The following is a 19,040-nucleotide window of genomic DNA, read 5'->3' on the forward strand; positions in this document are numbered from 1 at the left end:
TTGATAGGTTTTTCTTAGGGCAAATGAACCATAACGCCCCTTTAATAACATGGGCATGACCATGAAGGACGACAAATGGGGTTAAAGTGGTGTTAAAGTGGCAATGTGCACCTTAGACCGGCTATGTGGTAAAGTTATTCGAAAGTAGGATGGGTTTCAAAGGGAAAACCAATTGTGCTTGTGATAATATGGTCATAGGGTTCTCTCTTCGCTTTCTGCAGGCTGCCATAAAAAGTGAAGAGGGTCTCGGTACGGAGCTGTGCCTTCCCTTTCCATGATGGCCATCTTGGAAAAGGATTTTCTTTCCTACAGAGGGGGATTCTGCATGCGTTCCAGTGTAGAGAGAAAAATCCTTTCTTTTTTTTAGCACCAAGGGTTATCGCTTTGGGAACCCAGGGTGCTAATGGTCTTCATCCCCCATTTTAGGGGCTGGAACGGGGGATAACCGTCCGGAGCCCTCATTATCTGCACTCGCTTTGGGCCGGCGCTAACTTGGGCTGCCGGGCCATTATCCCCTGTTTCAGTCCTTGTAACGAGGTATAAACGCCACATTATTCCCATTAGCATAACGCAAAATGCTAATGGAAATGTTGGAAAATCTTATTGAGTCCATGTACTTTACTGAGAATTAAAGAAGATGGAGTCTACAAGATTTTCTTTTTTTGTTCTATTTTTTAACTCTGAAAGGTGGTTCCTAAAGGAACCTTCCTTTTGTTGTTGTTTGATGTATTTTATTTTGCAGGAGAGGTTAGAACGTAAGGTGGGGAGGGAAATAAGGGAAAAGGCACCAAACATTAATATGGAGGGGCAGGTGGGCAGGGGAAGATGTTGCGTGTTTGTTACTTCTATTGTAGGGGCAGTGTTTCTCATGCTCCTTGATTACAGCTTCCAAAGCACTTCAAAATTGCTTCGCCCTGCAGAGTGGTGTATTACAGTATATACAGAGGACTGTTGTCTTCGAAAGATAAGGATCAACAGCCACTTTTATTACTGGCAAGATAGGTTCTGGGATGTTGTGTCCAACAGAAGTCGGCTGTGTGGCTACAGTATTGGTTGAGGATGATGATATGGAGGAAGACAGCCGCCTACTTACTAAGAAAGGAACAACCTTTCTGAGAGCATTGTGGTGGTTGGATTTGGTGTGGCAGTGCATGGAGGTGGTCCCAACAGTGGTAAAGAAATGCCACACCCATGATGTTCTTGGTTGTCTTCATTATCTTTGGAACTACTACACTTTTTTTGTTGTCTAGATCCTAAAGCTGGTGGTGGTGGTGGCTCTTGGGGAGGAAGGCTGGCAATAGCTGATGCCGTTTTTTAAAATAGCAGTTTTCCTAATATTTTTTCAAGTATGTGTTTTGTACTAGATTGTTAATGGATAATGTGTAAGTTTAGGTGCAGGAGCTGTGCAAAGGTACATTTAGAGTTTGAAAGTTCCTAGATCGGTAGAAAATGCAGTTCCAAACTCACCTCAAAGCACAGACCCGATTGCGAAGAGCAGGCATATTCGCGGGCATGTCATCGTGTTGTGCACAAGTCATGGCACTGTCTGGAAAGTCTGCGATGACGTCAGATGTTCGCAGATGTCAACGGGCGCAAAAACAGTGGGAAAAGTTGCAAAAAGTGTATTGAAGTGTTAAAAATTGTGCTAGAAAGTGGGAAATGGCAGAGTTTTAAGGTGAAACTTTGTAAATTGGACACAAATGGTGCTCTGTTGAGGTAAGTATGATATAAGTAAGTTGTAGGGAAATAGCATGCGCTGGTAAAAACCCATGAACTTCACTGAAAAAACATTGTGATGTCATCTTTGATGTCCTGGGTGTTAATCTTAGCAGTGCACGGTGGTGGTGCGAAATATGGTTGCTTGGCTTACCATTCCTGGCAAATTCTGAGGTTTTTCAGTTTTACTTGTAACCATAACGTCCCTTTAACAACGATTTTTCATTGGATATTACATGGACGCTGTAGCGTCCATGTAGTTATGGTTAAGTTGGTGTTTCCATAGGAAGAGCATTTTTTGGGTGTCTTATAACTTCGCTCTCTCTGGACGAATCCTCACCAAACTTTGCAAAAAAAGTATATGGCCCATTTTTACTTTGAACCATAACGTCCCTTTAACAATGTTTTTTTACAGAATTTGATAGGTTTTTAGTAGTGCAACTTAACCATAACATCCCTTTCAACAAAGTTTTTTCACTGAGTTTCATAGGTTTTTGGTAGCGCAACTTAACCATTATGTTCCTTTAACAAAGTATTTTTACTGAATATATATATATGAAAATGTGTCAAAACTAGTAGATAAAACATTGATAAAATGTGTTACCAGTTTACCGTCATACTTACAAGATACAAAGGATTTCCTTAATAAAATCAATGGTATACCTTGGGAAAAGACTTACATACTAGCCACATTAGATGTGGTCTCTCTATATACCTCAATTAAACATACAGATGGACTGAAGTCTTGTGAGTATTTTCTAAAAACCAGATCACTGAACTATTTGGAACATGGAAAGATGATTTTAGAGATTATCAACCTTTGCTTAACAAATAACAGTTTTTTATTTGACAACAACTTTTACACCCGGTTGCAAGGTACAGCCATGGGTACAAAGTTTGCTCCTCATATTGCAGTATGGGTCCCCTCAAACAGTCACCAAACGGACAAAGTGGTCCTGTGCCTGCTTTATATTGACAATCTATTTGTAATTTGGGACGGACCCATAGATGAATGGTTGGAGTTTGTAAAGTCACTTAACATGAATGAATACAATCTTCAGTTCACTGAGTGCCACATTAAGACCACCATTGTCTATTTAGATATACTTGTAACTGTGGCACAAGATGCCTTAGTGACTGAATTGAACCATAAACCCACAAGCTCCAACACACCACTGCATGCCAAAAGTAACCACCCCACAGCATTAAAGTGGAGCATCCCCTATGGGGAATTTCTCCATATTAGACAGAATTATTCCCAACTGGAAACTTATGACAAGGAATGTAGAATCATGGCCCTGAGGTTTCAACAAAGAGGTTATCCAACAAACAAAAAAGTGTTGGAGAGAGCGTATCTCAAAGCACGACAAAAGGATTGTTCTATTTTGTTAATGCCCAAGGTTTAAATTGAAACAGAAATGGAAGAAATTGACACACGGCTCATCTTGACATTCAGTAAAGCCTCTAAGCACATTCGCCACATAATACATAAACACTGGCATGTACGTAAACAAGATGAGCACCTGGGGCGTACCTTGGGTTCGAACATTAACATTACTTATAGACGTTCCACCTCTCTGAAAGACAACCTGGTATCAAGCTATATGAGTCCCAGAACCTCACTAGCGGTTCCAAGCTGGCTAAGTGCAAATCCGGAAGGCTTTCACAAATGCACAAAATGTAAGGCATGTAAGTTTGCAAAAAACACCAAAAACTACCTACATCATGTATTAAAAAACAATGTGATCATAAAATCTAGGATCACATGTGAAACAGAGTATGTTGTGTACGTCCTTACTTGCCCGTGCGACAAATGGTATGTTGGGAGTAAGATCGGCAAGTTGAAACTCAGGATCTTAGAACATATAAGAGCGATCAAAAATGTTGATCCTACATATCCAATGGCCCTACATTTCCAAGAGAGGCACGGAGGCAAAATGGAAGGCTTTAGGTACTTTGGTATACATACCATCCCAAAAACAGCAAGGGGTGGTAATCGGGAACTCCTTCTCAGACAAATGGAAACGAGATACATCCTAGACTTGAGACCAAGAAACCTCAGGGCCACAACCTAGATGAAGAATTGTACACCTTCCTAGGGACTTAAGTTTTTATAGAATCACCTCAAGCTATTGTATGCATGGATTTTCAAAAAGATCCCAGACTCCAGCATGACTTTTTACTATTACTAATTGTATTACCAGCCTCGTGTCAATGTATATGCAAATGCTTTTGTTGTATATGGCAGTTTGTTTGCAGCATTCTCAGGAAATATGCCTTTCACAAGCATTAAGGTTAGAAGGTCTATTCATTCAATATTTTACGTCTGTATAGAGAATTGAATGCACTTTTGGCCTTTCCTTTACCTTTTTTGCCTTTTTATCATTAGCAACATACCTTTAGTTGAGATATTAATGAACACAGGTAAACATGCACTTACATGCACACTCTTCCCTTGGTCTCTCTCCATCTCTTGTTGGACATTATTTTCTGGTCTGCAATATTATTTGTGGTCTCCTCTATAACTAAGGCTTTGTGATATATAGGCAAACGTTTTTATTAATGTTTAGTATTTATAACAAATGCAGTTATCAGTGATTCATGTGTATTTTCAAAATACAGAATTCTTATGTACTAAGCACTTTATGTATTCCAATATAGGAAATAATATTGCGAGGCTGCTAATTGCACGTTACACCTTATCAACTGTAAGTTGTATTTTGTGGCAGCTAATTGCACATAGCACTTTAACAACATTTTGTTGTACATTGCACGTTTTGCACAGTTAGTAGAGATAAGTATTTGTATCAGAATAGGTAACCCTTATACACATGAATCTTAGGATCCTGCGCACTATGCACTGATTTTTTAAATACTGCATTGTTTTGGTTATTTTAACAAATACCTAACCTGAAGCGAGTTTCACTTTGTAATATTTTTAAATGCCGGCCATTCATAGAACACTTATGTGTTAATGGCATAGTTTATTTAACAAACATGTTTTAACAAGATTAATTACACATGGTTTAAACACAGCAAATAGACTCAATGAAAACACGTTGTTATGCCTGATTTATAAGTATGTATTGTTTACTTAGCTGTTAAACCCAATCAAAGATGGCGGATCCGAGGAGTAGACCATAAGGAGGTGTGCACAACTCTCTATACTGTGACCATAGAGATAATGCTAATATAAATAGTCCTTCCTTTGTGTTCTTCATCCTTAACGTGAGCAAGCGGTTTGTTACCGCGAAACACATTGTTTTCGTGCAATTTTTCCTGTCTTGGACATTTTAACCATTAAAGCATATTTTGGGCTGACAATTTAAGGTTTCTGCCTCAGTGTTTTTGTTCAGATCACTGAACGCAAATGGCTTCCTGGAGTGCCCTCCACCTTCCCTGCACCCCTGTACAGGGTCTCTCAAAAAAAAAAATATATATATATGCACAAACAAAGGAGGAAAGCAAACCGCACTACAGGCGAGTAAAAAAAGTGTCCACGAGTTCCAGACCAAAAATATATATATTTATTTATTTATGGACATTAAGTCAGGAACAAAGACAGTTGCAAGGATTTTTGGCATGCCCGAAAACAGAGTCATTTTGTTCCAAAGACCTTCAAATTAAATTAATTCAACAATAATCTTGCTAACCAAGATCTTGCATTTCCAGGTTGAGTGGAAAAGCATACATTTAAAAGTATGTGTATAAGGGGCACAGAGGTACAAATGCAAATCAAACCCATCTAATTTAGTTGTAGGTATTTGTGAATGTAGGGCCATGTAAGTAATTTGGGATGATACGGAATTATTATTGTTTGTTTCCTTGCCCCCTGATTTGAACCAATGGAGATATACAAGCCTTTGCTGTAATTATGAAGATGGTTGTGTGCGTGTATGTCATACAGACTCATTTAATTAGTGCACATGCATTCCATCTTGCAAAACATGTTCTATTTAATACATTCACACTTTTTGGTCTTTGTCACAGACATTTATATTTTGCTCCACATTTTGGTATATGCGAGTCTAGTGGTCCTCTTATTTGCTGCTCACTGTGTCGTGGGGAACCTCCACTAGCACATCAGAGCAGAGGCATTTCCCCAAGAATATGTGCAAGCAAATAACTGGTTCAGGGAGTCACAGAGAAGTTCTCACTCTCTAGGTTTTCTTCAGTTTGTCCTCCTTGGCATTTATTTTCTTTAAAAGGCTTGTAAAGCCCTGCAGGCCCGCCAAAAGTAAGGGATTGCTGCTTAAAATCTCTCGAAGAGATGACTGTGTAGCACGATAGCCCGATCGGCTTTTGCACATGGCCAAACAAAGTAACCATTTCCAAGGAGACCTGAAAGCCCCGCTTCAGGGTGGGAGCAGATGACCATAAGTAACACAGGACTCAAGGATGTCAGCTTATTGGCATGTAAGTATTTGCCCGGCAAATCCCCTGGCTACTGAAGGCGTTCTTGAATAGCGTGGTGTACATTGCCACTGTCTCCTAATCCAAGCCAGATAAACATCATCTCCTACATCTTGACCACTCTTTTATTGCCTCTTTTCCCATTCACACACTGAGACTGTAGCAGCTCTCAAAAAGAGGGTGTTAGGTGGACCCTGCTGCGATCACTGTAGTCGAAAACAAAAAACTAAAAATGCACAGTTCCCACCTCCGCCTGACGGCCCTGGTGCTGACTGTTTCCCATCAGAGCTCGACCTTTTGACACTTTGGCCCCCATTACGAGTGTGCCAGTCTAGTAACAATGTCAAAATAAATGCCAGTAACACCGGATCCGGCATTGTTACCGGACCGGCACACTCCGAGTTTGCCAGTAGGAGCAGTTAACTAGCAGTATGCCTGACCTGCTGGGAGATCAGGACCCTTCTGGCAAGGAATTGCCCCTATCACCTGCACCATTAATACCGGGGCCGGTGATAGGGGTAACCCCATTCCATGGAGCAATATGGGACTCCATGGAATGGGAACTTAGCACCATTGCCGGGACCTGTAATATCTCAGTAACACCGGGATATCAGGCGCCGATAATTGTAAGGTAAATTCGCCCGGAACTCACTGGTGCTTCCGGCTGGTTACAAGCAAACTCGTAATGAGCGCAATTACCTCAGAAAAATAATACTGATTTCTTTCAGAAAGATTTTCATGATTCTGGTCTTGTACCTTCTTCGAAATGCACAGCAAAGTGTCCTAGCACCTAGTGATGGAGAAACATTACTATCAAAATGGCCATCGTGCTGATTAGGCAAATTGCATTTTTCCTGGGATATGTTTTTTTAAATATTCTCACAGGTCAGTACAAAATAGGGTAACGCACGGTCCTGTCTTTGCATAGAACACAACTATATACCACATTCAGTAAAGGATATGAGAAGGAAAGCATAAATGCTGAGAATATGTCCCGCAGCATCTCTCGGTGCTGGTTCAGAATCGCAGAGTGAAAAGTCTGCAGGCAATAAATCTTCGGCCCGGCACATGTTGTTCCGAAATATGACAGGCACTGCATTTCACATCTCATAGGTTTCAACAATCATTTTTGTACATACCACAGCTTAGTACAACCTAAAATGATTATGTTTCTCGTGCGCTGCTTCTGAGTAGGGCGCCAGAAAGTTTTAGATTCTGCAAGTTAACTCGTGTATTGAATCAGACCCGCACATGTCAGAAAGTGTTCGCAGTGTTCAGCTGGATGCATGGTGTTTTATATTTTCCAGATTCTACAAATACATATTTCCATAAATCATAGTGAAATACCAAAGGCATGCTTTTTCTCTTCAGTTCAGGAACAACGTTGCCATTTAAAAAATGCCTTCGTGATGATGTCCATGTAAAAGGTCTCAGACTATCAATGACGTTTAGAAGGCATGGGTTGCTCAACAGCTCTCTAAATGGAAATGGAGACTCAGGGTCCTGACTTACAAAAACACTTTTGAATGGGGAAGCCCAATTGAAAAAGGTTTTACAAATGAGGCCCTCTGGGTTCTGATCTTTACTACTTTTGAGGCTTCAGCCTGATGGATGGCAGGTACAATGCTGAAATTCTCGGAAGTGCCTAGCGGTTTAGGCAGGCCAAAAATCTCCAGTCCTAGTTAACAGACCTGTGCATTAGGGGAGCATGTTGAGCAACCGAATGCTTGCAACACAGAATACTCGATTCTCTAAGCGACCCGGAAAAACAACGTCAATTATTCAACATGAATTTTGGAGTTAAACAGCATAACATTGACGCCCCTTTTTGAATTTCTGCATGAGTTCAAGCCACTAACATTCCATCAGAGGATGTTTTAATGAATCCACTACATATTGACTAGTCGGCACAAATCCAAGAAAGAAACAAATTTACGAAAAAGAAACAAACATTTCAATTACACCAACACATCTTGATTCAACTTGCTAAACCACGCCCATCCTGAACCCATTTGAGACTCCTATCACCCATAAGGTAGATTTCCAAGAATCAGCCATCCCTCCCTATCTACCACTCACCCACCGTTCATCGATGATATAGGGCCAAAATTACGAGGTCGGCGGCAAACCGCTAGTGCCACCGGCGGATCTCCACTGACCTCATAACACAGTTTCTGCCACCTGAAATCCCGCTGCCACCAGAATATTACAAGTCCTGGCAGCCCGGTTTGTAAGGCGGCCAGAACTGTAAGTCCCCATTCCCGTGGAGTCTCATAGGATTCCACAGGAATTACACGGAAGTACCAGCACCGTTGCTAATAGTGCCGGTGCTTCCCTGAAAACCATGTCAGACCTCCCGGGAGCACCGGCCATTTCAGGCATTCTCGTAGTTTGGGTGCCGGTACGTTGCTACCGGCATCCTAATTTCCCAACCGCCAGACCTGTAATGAGGCCCATGCCATTATTCAATACTATTAATCAAACGAATATATGATGAGGACCCCACAAATAATTGTACACAGAATTTAAAAAAAATCACTTAGCAAAATACTCTCACTTGTAAAGGCAAAAGGAGATTGAGCCGTAAAGTACACCAACGCAACAATACTAAACCAATACTTTCAAAATGTAAAATCCAAGCACTCTGGGAATACACACATTAAAGTGCCATGGGATATCTAAAAGCAAACAATCACAATGTGCACAGTGTCAAAAAGAATCTACATGAACTGAGAGTTTAGCAGAGCACTTAAACAAAAAGGCTTCTACCCCACTGAGGTTTGGAAAAGGTAAACACTGTTCTCCTACAGCACTTTAAGACGAATACCCTTCTTGCATATAGTTCTAGCATTCCTTTTTTTTAACATGCCAATCACTCCGTTAAGTTAATAAAGAAGGAAAACGCTCCTGCAGAAATATCATTATTTGCCCTAAAGCCTGCAAACTTCTTATCAAAGTGTGTACATGTTAAAACAAGGGTGCCAGGGCCTGCTTCGGAGTTTACTGCACAGGTACTTCTCTATGCTTCAAAACGTCCTCGCTTTACGTACATTGTGTGTTTATCTGAGGGCTTGCATTACTTTAATTCACAATCTGTAAACTGCTACTGACTCAGCCGACTGGCCTCCAAAAAGGATTCTATGCTTAGATAACTGTTTTCAGCAGACCAAGACTTGACAACAGACAGCGCTGGCAATCCCTGGTCTACCCCTTTGAAAAAGTCCCATATTTACAGTAAACGTTAAGGTTGTCCTGTATGTATCAATTGTCCTTTTGTTAGGTCCTTTGGTAAAGTCCCATCTGAGTGTCCAGCTAATTCCCATGCTATGTGTTCCTAATCTCATCGCTTAGCCATAGTGACCTCATTTTTATTGAAGGGTTTTCATGAAACCGATCAGATAAATCCTGCAGATATAAGCCCAGAGCACATGTTTTCTCATTAGTGCTATTTTCCTTGCTTCCCTTGAAGGAATGGGCGTGGCATTTCCTTGCTGGGGATAAAAGGCACAGGAGCCCAAGAACAGCCTGCCTTTCCTTGCCAGTTTACAAACTTGACTGAGGAAAGGTCAGAATCAGTAAAACCTAAAGGTGAACGTGGTTGTGAAGGTGGCCTGCTGCGGCAGATTTGCAGGATAATTCATGGAATTAATGTGCGTTGAAAATGGGGGCGCAAGCGTGAAAATCGCAGCGCACATGCGCGAAAGCCACGCAAGCGCCCGTTTGGCGATTCATGGAAGGCGCTGTGCGTGGCTTACCTGTGATCTGCACTGAATCCGCATGTGGCGCACACGTCATGGCGACATCCCGAAGGCTGTGCACAAGTTGGCCAGTGAAGGCTCACACCTCCCAGCACACACACCTAAAAAGGGGCAGAACACCTGAAATGGGAAACAACACATGAAAATGTGGGCGTTACGGGGGAAGTACCGCTGCCAAATCTTTGCAACGCCCACACGCATTTTAACAACACATATTCATGGAATCGAACAGGGGAAACCCGCGTGCCACAAGAGACGTGCTAAGCCGGAAACATGTATGCCAGGCGAAAGCTGGCATAAGTGCCCCCGGGCAGCATAAAAGTATGTGCAAACAACAAACAAGATCATACCGCTATGATGAATGTAGCGTTCCTCGCAGCAGTGGTTGTGGGACACCGCAGGAGGAGGAGGATAGCCAGGCCCCACATTTTTTTTTACACAGGACCAGCCTTTTTGGGATGCCTGATGAACAGGTCTATGGCAGGTACAGGTTTCCACCCCATATCATCCTACACCTGGTCGCTGAGTGGGAGGATGACCTCACATCACCCACCCTGTGCTCCCAAGCACTGAGCCCCTTGGAAAAGGTGCTCAATGTACTGCATTTCTTGGCCATTGGTGGGGGGTGGTGGGACATGAGTCGGCGCCTGCTGGTATGGTATGGTATGCCCTGCTATAATGTCTGTTGATACTCTTTACTGAGACTGAATGTTACTCAGCTCTGTTTTGAAATACGCTTTTTCTTTCTTCCCTTCGCCATCACCTATCATAGAGTTTTTGTTCACATGTCCTAAGGATAGCTAAAGGAGTCCTTTGTTCTTTTCCTTTTCAGATCAAGGGACATTGAGGTAGTCAGGGAGGGGGGGTTGAAGATCCGGAAGAGTGCTTTAAATCTTGTGTAACTCTGCCATCTAGAGGTGGTGGTCATGTTTTCCTCAAGCATTTGGGATTTTTTCATTATTATACCTTTTACTTTGCATTTGATTAATATAACCTGTCGTCCCTTAGGGCATGTATATTCATCCCTGCATATCTAGATATGCATCAGAGAAAAAAGCTGTTAAAGGGACATTATGGTTGCAACGCTATATTGAAAAACCAAAGAAATGTGCCTGTTATGGTAAGCTATGCAACCATAAATCGCTTCCCCAACATGCGCTTCTTAGATTAACACCCATGACAGAAAAAACATACCACGAATGTCACAAGTAGGTAATAATTTTTTTTTGCACACTCTCCTTCAAAATGTCCCAGTTTCTTTGTAAGGGGTGCATGCTGTGTAATGTAATGATACCCTGCTGCCTACAAAGAAATACAATACTTCTGCTCTGAAACTAGTGTTGATATGACCAATAATAGACAATGCAATAACTTGCAGCAGAAGGATATATTCTCCCCCTGCATACCAAGAATTATAAATCTTTCTCAGCATCTGGTAACTTGGATTTGGTCTGGTCACTAAAAGGTGGAGCACTCACTTACAACCGCAAAATGTAACCGAATCTGCTGCCCACCTCACAACATGTCTCTTGTGTTGTTCTACCTATATTCACATGAAATGTCACCTATGATTATGTCATAAAATATGCAGTAGCCACTAGGATGGACAGAAGTCAATAGTAGAGAAGAAACACAATGACGGACTATATTATTTAAACCTTCGAGCTATCCCTCAAATACATAATATTTCAAATTTCGACCTGTCCCTCGACTAAAACCTATTTCAATCCTCTACCGTTCCCTCAGTAGAATCATATTCCTTCCCTGCCTCTCCCTCGTCTAAAGTCTATTCCTTCCCTGCCTCTCCCTCGTCTAAAGTCTATTCCTTCCACTGCTGCCTCCTGCCTACGCATTTTCCTAACAAGATAAATTCTAAAATGGAACCACACCTTCCTTCTTTAACTACTTTTGCAGAAACACCCAGAACCCGAAACCTTTTACCCAAAATACTGATCATGTTCAGAACAATTAAATTATCCAATAATGTACAATATTTGATGATTCGGTTTTTGACCAACATGTTTTCCCCAGACAATGTCGTTATACAACTAGCAAGTGAACGTATGCTTGAAAGGTAAATTGTGTGTGTGTGCTCCTGAAAAGCAACATTTTTTGATCTCCCTTCAACCATTGCCATTTTTTGTGTTCAGACTAAGCTGTTCGTATTGTTCCAGAGGATGGCCTTGATCATGCTTAGAATTTGCACTCAATGGGACTCATTATGAGTCCGGCGGTAGCCGTGCTGGTAAAAATGGCATGGCTGCCGCCATAGTCATTTTTTTTCCAGCGCCTGGCAATGGGGTCTTACCGGGGCAAAACGGCCCCGGTGGTCCCAGTAATTGCCCATTGCCGGACACCAGAAAATATTTCTCCCCATTCCCATTCGAGTCCCAATGGACTCAATGAGAATGGGGAGGACGGATGCACCAGCACCATTCATGAATGGTGCCGATACACACGCCAAGGTCTGCGAGCGGGTGACTTTCCGCCTGCCAGGTTAGGCCTTAAGGGTGGAAAGGCACCCGCTCGCAGAACTTGTAGTTTGCCGGTCTGGAAACAATGGTACCAGCAAGCTTACCACCACCGTTGTTTCCGGACCGGCAACCTTGTAATGAGGCCCAATGTTTCTTTTTTTCAGACCTTCACTGCTTGCTCAATTTGGCATGGTCAGTTTCAAGCTATAGGAGGGAGCACACTATGCAAAATAACTTTGCACTAACTGCACTGCAAAAAATACACTTTGCACAGTTCCATGATTTAGGGTTTGTGTCGGCAGTTCAACGTCACTTTTCAACAATGCAAAGTCACTTCAAACCGTGCAAAAGTTCCATGAATCAGGCGCTGTATGTATCAATTGTTCAGGTAGTTCAAGCCACAGCCATGAAAGCTCTAGGATATTGGAAATATGACCATGGGCCTCATTCCAAGTGTGCCGGTCTGGAAACAAGGGTGCCGGTAAGCTTACTTGCACCCTTGTTTCTGCACCACCACACAGCGAGTCTGCCTACTGGGGCCGTTGCGCCCAGCAGGGTCAGTCCTGCCAGGCACAATGGCCCCTGCAGGCAGAATTTTCACTGAAGTGCCGGTGCCGGTGCTTCCATCTCCCCGCTCCCAAGGAGCCCTATGGGACTCCATGGGAATAAGGAGTTACCAAACCCACCACATGACTTCCTGCACCACCGGGACTTGTAATGTCCCAGTGGCACTGGGCAGTCAGGCGGCGGATTCGGTGGTGGCACCGGCAGGTTACCGCCGACCTCGGAATGTGTTATTATTTGCTGAACCGAAAGTAAATGTAGTAGTGCTTTCCAGCATTGGGGTATGTTTTTGTGCTTCATGAAGTTCAGGCAAGTTTTTGCTGCTTTGTTCAGTAATCCTTTTAATGTCTGAAAATTAAATATGGGGGGTCAGCAATAAAGTACAGTAGCACATTCTCAAACAATACAAAAGTTATCTTTACTAGTGCGATTTTAGTTGTGGATGTACATTCTTGAAAAAATACAGTTAATACCGCAGGCTCTTGATTACTGCATTGACATTGGTGCTGACATTTTTCTACGGGAACAACAGGATGCCCAAGATGCAGGCCTTGGTCCCTCTATCAGGTTTGGCACATTGCCCAAGGATTGTGACCGTGTTTGTTTCTATGATGCTGCAGCCTAGTAACAACTCCTATGTATTTCCAGGTAATTTCACCACATGGAAATGAACGTCCATGTACGACCAAGTCAGAAATTGAGTCAAACTGGGAAAATAAGGTGACACTACTGGGGCAACACAGGCATCAAGTGTGCATGTCCACCCAAAACGTACCCCTGAAGGGAGGTATATCATGTGTCAGGAATCATGTGATTGACTCAAAGAAATCAGTGGGTTTCTGAAGGATCTCATTAAAGTTCAGGGAGTCCTGCAGCACATGAGCATGGAGCGTAGATGCACACATCACTTCATGATGGCCATTTCACACTCTGCTTTACATGCAATTACTGTGTAAGCACATTCACAAAATGGAGCATGGATGTGGTTGCTGGCACCTGCTATTTATGCCTAAAGACGACTCAATTCGTAGAATGGGCTGTATAAGTCGGAATGCACTGTGATAGGCAGTGCTAGCAAGTTTGCTGCTGTAAGATAGGAGACATGTTGATAGACCCTTTGCTGTCAATTGGGCAGAGTGGCGACTTTTGATCCCTGGTAGTGACATTGGTAGCTGCTTAGTGTTGCCTTGAAACCATATTTCCATATGTAAATTGTGTGCCCTACTAATAGTATTATTAGTAGTACTACAACATGTATTACACGCATACATATTGCCAGTACAGAGACTACTTTCAAGGCGCTATGCAGACTACTGACAGTACATCGAAAACCAGCAGAATATTAACATCAAACAGCATAAAATAACAGATATATTCATACAGCAACATTTTAGATAGACATGATGTGCGGTTGGATGCCCTCTCAATGACCAGAAGCACATGGAATACACATATTTCACAAAGGCACTTTAGCAGATTGTTTATCTCTGAATAATTGACCAGTGCTATGTGTGTGCTCGTCTGACAATGAGGCACCATTCTAGCCTCTATCAAACCCCACTCCTTCTCCATTATCTGGTCCCAGGTGGGCATTGCAGATCCTCCTCACCGTTGCCAAAAGTTCCTTGCTCTTCATGCATGTGTACTCAATGCAGCAAAAATGACAATATGTCCGACTACCATCTCATAAGTGATGCAGGAATGCCACAAGAGTGCAACATATAATAATGCCAGAATGCACCTAAATGAAGGTTGAACATGACTGGTGACTAAGCATATTCTATTCTTCAAAGAAAAACGTTCTTAAAGGTAACTCATGATGAAACGGTATAGGCAGGCATAGAGCGACTGGCATATATAGTGGCAATGTTTCTTTTGACGGTGCTCTATACAGGTCTTTAAGTGGGCCAAGGTCTCATGGAACGTCCCCCAACAGTGTGTTAAACTCAGCATGGATGTATGGCTCTTTTAGGTACCACAACCAAGGTAATGGTTCCCTATTTCCTCACAGAGATGGACAGATTCACTGCGCCTCCAGTTATTTCTTTCTCAGTTGCAGCTGGGAGGAACCTGGAGGAAATAAGGAAGGGGAACATTGGCACATTACTAGCTCGCTAATCACTGCAGAGCTCTGCTAGACCAAACACGTTGTTTTGTGAATGGCCCCTTCTACTTGAGAAAATGCCGTTTCAATAGTTTTTTTTGTTTTTTGTTTTCATTTTTGTTCTGTAAATTGCATAATCAGTTTTGATAGGGCTAGGCTGGTACAGTGAGCGTGGGACGACATTTCTTCTGTTTTGGTGGCGGGATCTGTCTCTTGTTACACACATACACGTGCATCTCTGCAGCAGGCACAATAACCCTGTAAGTTATCTTGGGACTAAAGCTGCATCAAACTTGTTTTATTTGATTTCCTTTTGTAATGGAATTCATGGCTGCTCATTCATTATATTTAATACACCTTTTTTAAATAAATCATTCTCCCTTTCATGCAATGTAGGGAAACCTGGCCGTGTCTCTTAGACACTCATTTATTTACCAAATCCACTCGTCTTTAAAAGGCTCCTTATTTATTTGGTTTTTTTTACATGTTTTTAAGTATGTATTCCTTTATTGAAAATAACTGTTATTCTTAAATCAGATCAGACCCTTCTAGGTACCAGCACCAAATATGATTCGGTTACTCATTAGTCCGTGGATTTCCGATTACTTATACCACTTGAAGCAGTGGGTTTATGTTAATCTACTGTTAGATTTCTCTATGAGCTTCACCTGGAAGACTGCAAAGCCAGAAAGAGAGAGCTTTCTATAGCGGTGCTGTGACTGGCTTTACTGTACCCTTCTGTACATATTGCCATGTTTATAACACAGTCAGATGTTCCACTGCTATATAGTCGAAGGTGAACATCAATAGTTAATTGTGAGGTCACACGTGCTAGCGTGGCTTCCTTTTGCCAAAGTAAACATGCGTCCATGTTGCTGTAAGTGAATGGATTTATCAAGCCATTTATAGGAAACCTTTCACCTCTGCCACATTAAACAGCCTCGATGACAGGATGAAAGCCTGCGATCACTATTCATCATCATTATGAAAGGTCACTTGTTGTCATATCTGTCTGAGATGAAAAGGGAAGGCAGCACTGTGTCATTAGTGAAATTATGTTACCGCCTTTTGTTACGGCTCTGACTTTAAGTTAAAGGGGGCTGTCAGCATAGGCTGTGCTAGTGGACAGCATGCACACATGTCTAATGTATAGGGAGCCTTGCATTAGAAACGTTGAGTTGCAATGATTGCCCATTCTATGAAAATTGCAACACATCGACCTGCATGATTGAGAATAATAAATCGTGGGCGAATCTCATTCTTTGTCTTTAAAACAATTACACTCCACGAATCACTACCGGGAGTTTGGAAGATATTGGGGCTGTTCACAACATAATGATAATCCCAAAAGCTCTCTATTTCAGAACTTGTAGGGTAGAGGATGGATGCTCTTCATGAAACAGTCTGTCTGACCTGTGTATGCTGTACTTGGTCACCTGTTGGTAAGAACGGTTGACCAATCTAGATCACGCTCATTGGAGTAGAAGTTTCATTCAAGATACAGGTTTATGCATTATCAGAGAGAATGCCACGAAGGCCCGTTCAGAGATTTGGTTTAAATACATTGATCTCTTTTGCACGTCTGTAGTGTTAGAAGCAGAATAAGCAAAACCTTTAGATCCCCAGGTTCAGTTTTTTCATAGTCTCTCATCATTTGATTAGGGTCAAGTAGATGGTCAACAACGGCCAAGGGGATCACCACAGCTCAGTCATGCTCATATCCCATCACAGCGTGTCCCATATACCCATTGGAGAGTTCTGGTCTAAGCCCATAACTTGAGATAGATTATTAATCATCCTTTAATAATAATAATTTGCCATTTATATACCACTACGAACCCTGAGGTATCTAAGCGCTGCTTATTATTACCCATGTTGTGTGGTGGTAGCTCATTTATCCACCTCGGAAGGATGAAAGGCTGAGTTTGGCCCTGCCGGGATGCTTTTCTACTCGCTGTGCCACTTAAGCCAGCAGATGACTGAGGGTTGAGCAGGAGTTGATACTGATGTAGAGTTAGTAGAATGTGGGTGTCATTGGAGAGTTTAGCCTTCTATTATTCTATATTCTCCTTTATGAAGAGTTGCCATGGGGGTGTGGCTTGACACCAAAGAAGATGGCAGCATAGGTGTGCTGCTCCGGCCCACCACATATTGCGCTACCCTGCGACACCTTCTTTTAACTTGAAACCCTCCTCCTCTCCTTACCTTGTTACTGTGACCATAGTGGACTACACGTTCCTTCACTCTGGTGTGCTCCGGTGTTCTCCGGTGTGCTCCGGTGCAGGGGCAGGCATTTTCTTCCATCCTTCAAGTCCTACGGCTGCTGTTGCATTCCTCATCCATCACTCATGTGGAGAACCCTGGCTTTGGCAGTGACACAACTAGCTTGATCGGGCCTAGTAGTGCTTCTTTGGTATCCACACAGCGCCACCTCATGGCCACCTGGTAGTACTGCATACTTCAAGGAAAAGAGAAAAATAAAGGAATAAGTGGAGAAAATAAGGTGAAATAAAAACGATTTCACAAATCGAATAAATAACATTTGACTAAACTTTAGGGTAACATTTTCAAGTTCTTCTCACAGTTACGTCTGTTGGTGTGTCCTTGGTGATTTTCTTGCTCTCTCTTATGCCAGTGGGTTATTTCTTGGCTCACTACATAATTATTTCCTCATTGGGGTCTTAACCATTCAAAATGGCCGCTGGAAAAAACATTCAGAAATTGCCTACTGCCTCTAAAGATGCACAGACTTCGTCTGCCACCCATAAAAGGCTCAAGAGTGAATCACCTCCACCACTTTCGTCCTCTGACCCCGTTATTGAGACCATTCTACAAGAAAATAGGTCACTGTAATCTATTATTGAAATCACCAACCAAAAACTGCAGCAACTAGATGAAAGATGGAATGTGTTTGAAAACAGAATGAGTGAAATGGAAAATAGAATTGAGCTTGTTGTTGATAACGTTTCACCCAGAATGTCTCAGTTGGAAAAAGTGGTGAAAGATCTTCAAAAACATAATGAAGAATTGGAAAGTATAAGTAGGTGCAATAACCTACACATTACGGGCCTCCCTGAAGGATGGAGGAATTAGGCTTTCTTATTTCTTCCCTCAATATTCAAAGCACACATGCATTGGCCCAGCAAGAAGCTCACAATCTGTACCGCCAGGATACCAACAGGGTCAGAATGAGGCCCTATGTATTTTACCTTAACTCACCTTATCCTACTTCTTCACACCAGTCTGTTTTACTGTAGCATGAGTGTTTTCTACCTTATATATAAAGTTAATTTTGCAAAGCAGTGCCACTGCAGGACTTACGCTTAGGTTTGTAGTGTGATTGAATTTGAAGTATTAGGTAAACAATAGATTTTGGCTGTGTGCATCATAACGTTGGCATTCCCAATGTCTGTAGACTTGTGGGTTCGGGTGAGTAGAACGATTGCGCCACACAAATGCATAGCACAGGGAGCAAATTCACAGAAATAAGTGCACACAAAAATGTGCACTGCAAAGAAACCTTGTTTGCATCCGACATGCCTGCAACACACCCCAGCACGCACCAAGGTAGTGCTTAAAATGGTTTTTGTACGGCAATGTGAACCGTGTCCTTGGATACGCTAATGTGACACATTTAATCTAGGATTACTCAGAGGTAATCACCATTACTTCCACCTATACCCACTTTTCCTGGTCCCAGTACTTTCACCAATCTGTGCCCCCAAATGCACATTACGCCTACACACTCTTACTCATACCAGTACTTCCACCAATCTGAACCCCCCTGATGAACATTACGCCGGCACCCACTATTCTTTGCTCCAGTACTTACACCAATCTGCACCCTCAAATACACATTTTGCTACACCCACTATTCCTTGTTCCAATAATTCCACCAATATGCACCCCTTTGAGGCACATTAGTCCACATTCACACTTCCTCCTCACAGAACTTGCACCAACAAGGTGCACCCGAAAATATCATAACTCTACGCCTACATTTCCACATCA

Source organism: Ambystoma mexicanum, chromosome 7p (genome assembly GCF_040938575.1).
Source record: "Ambystoma mexicanum isolate Mex_15411 chromosome 7p, UKY_AmexF1_1, whole genome shotgun sequence".
In the NCBI taxonomy this organism is placed as follows: Eukaryota; Metazoa; Chordata; class Amphibia; order Caudata; family Ambystomatidae; genus Ambystoma; species Ambystoma mexicanum.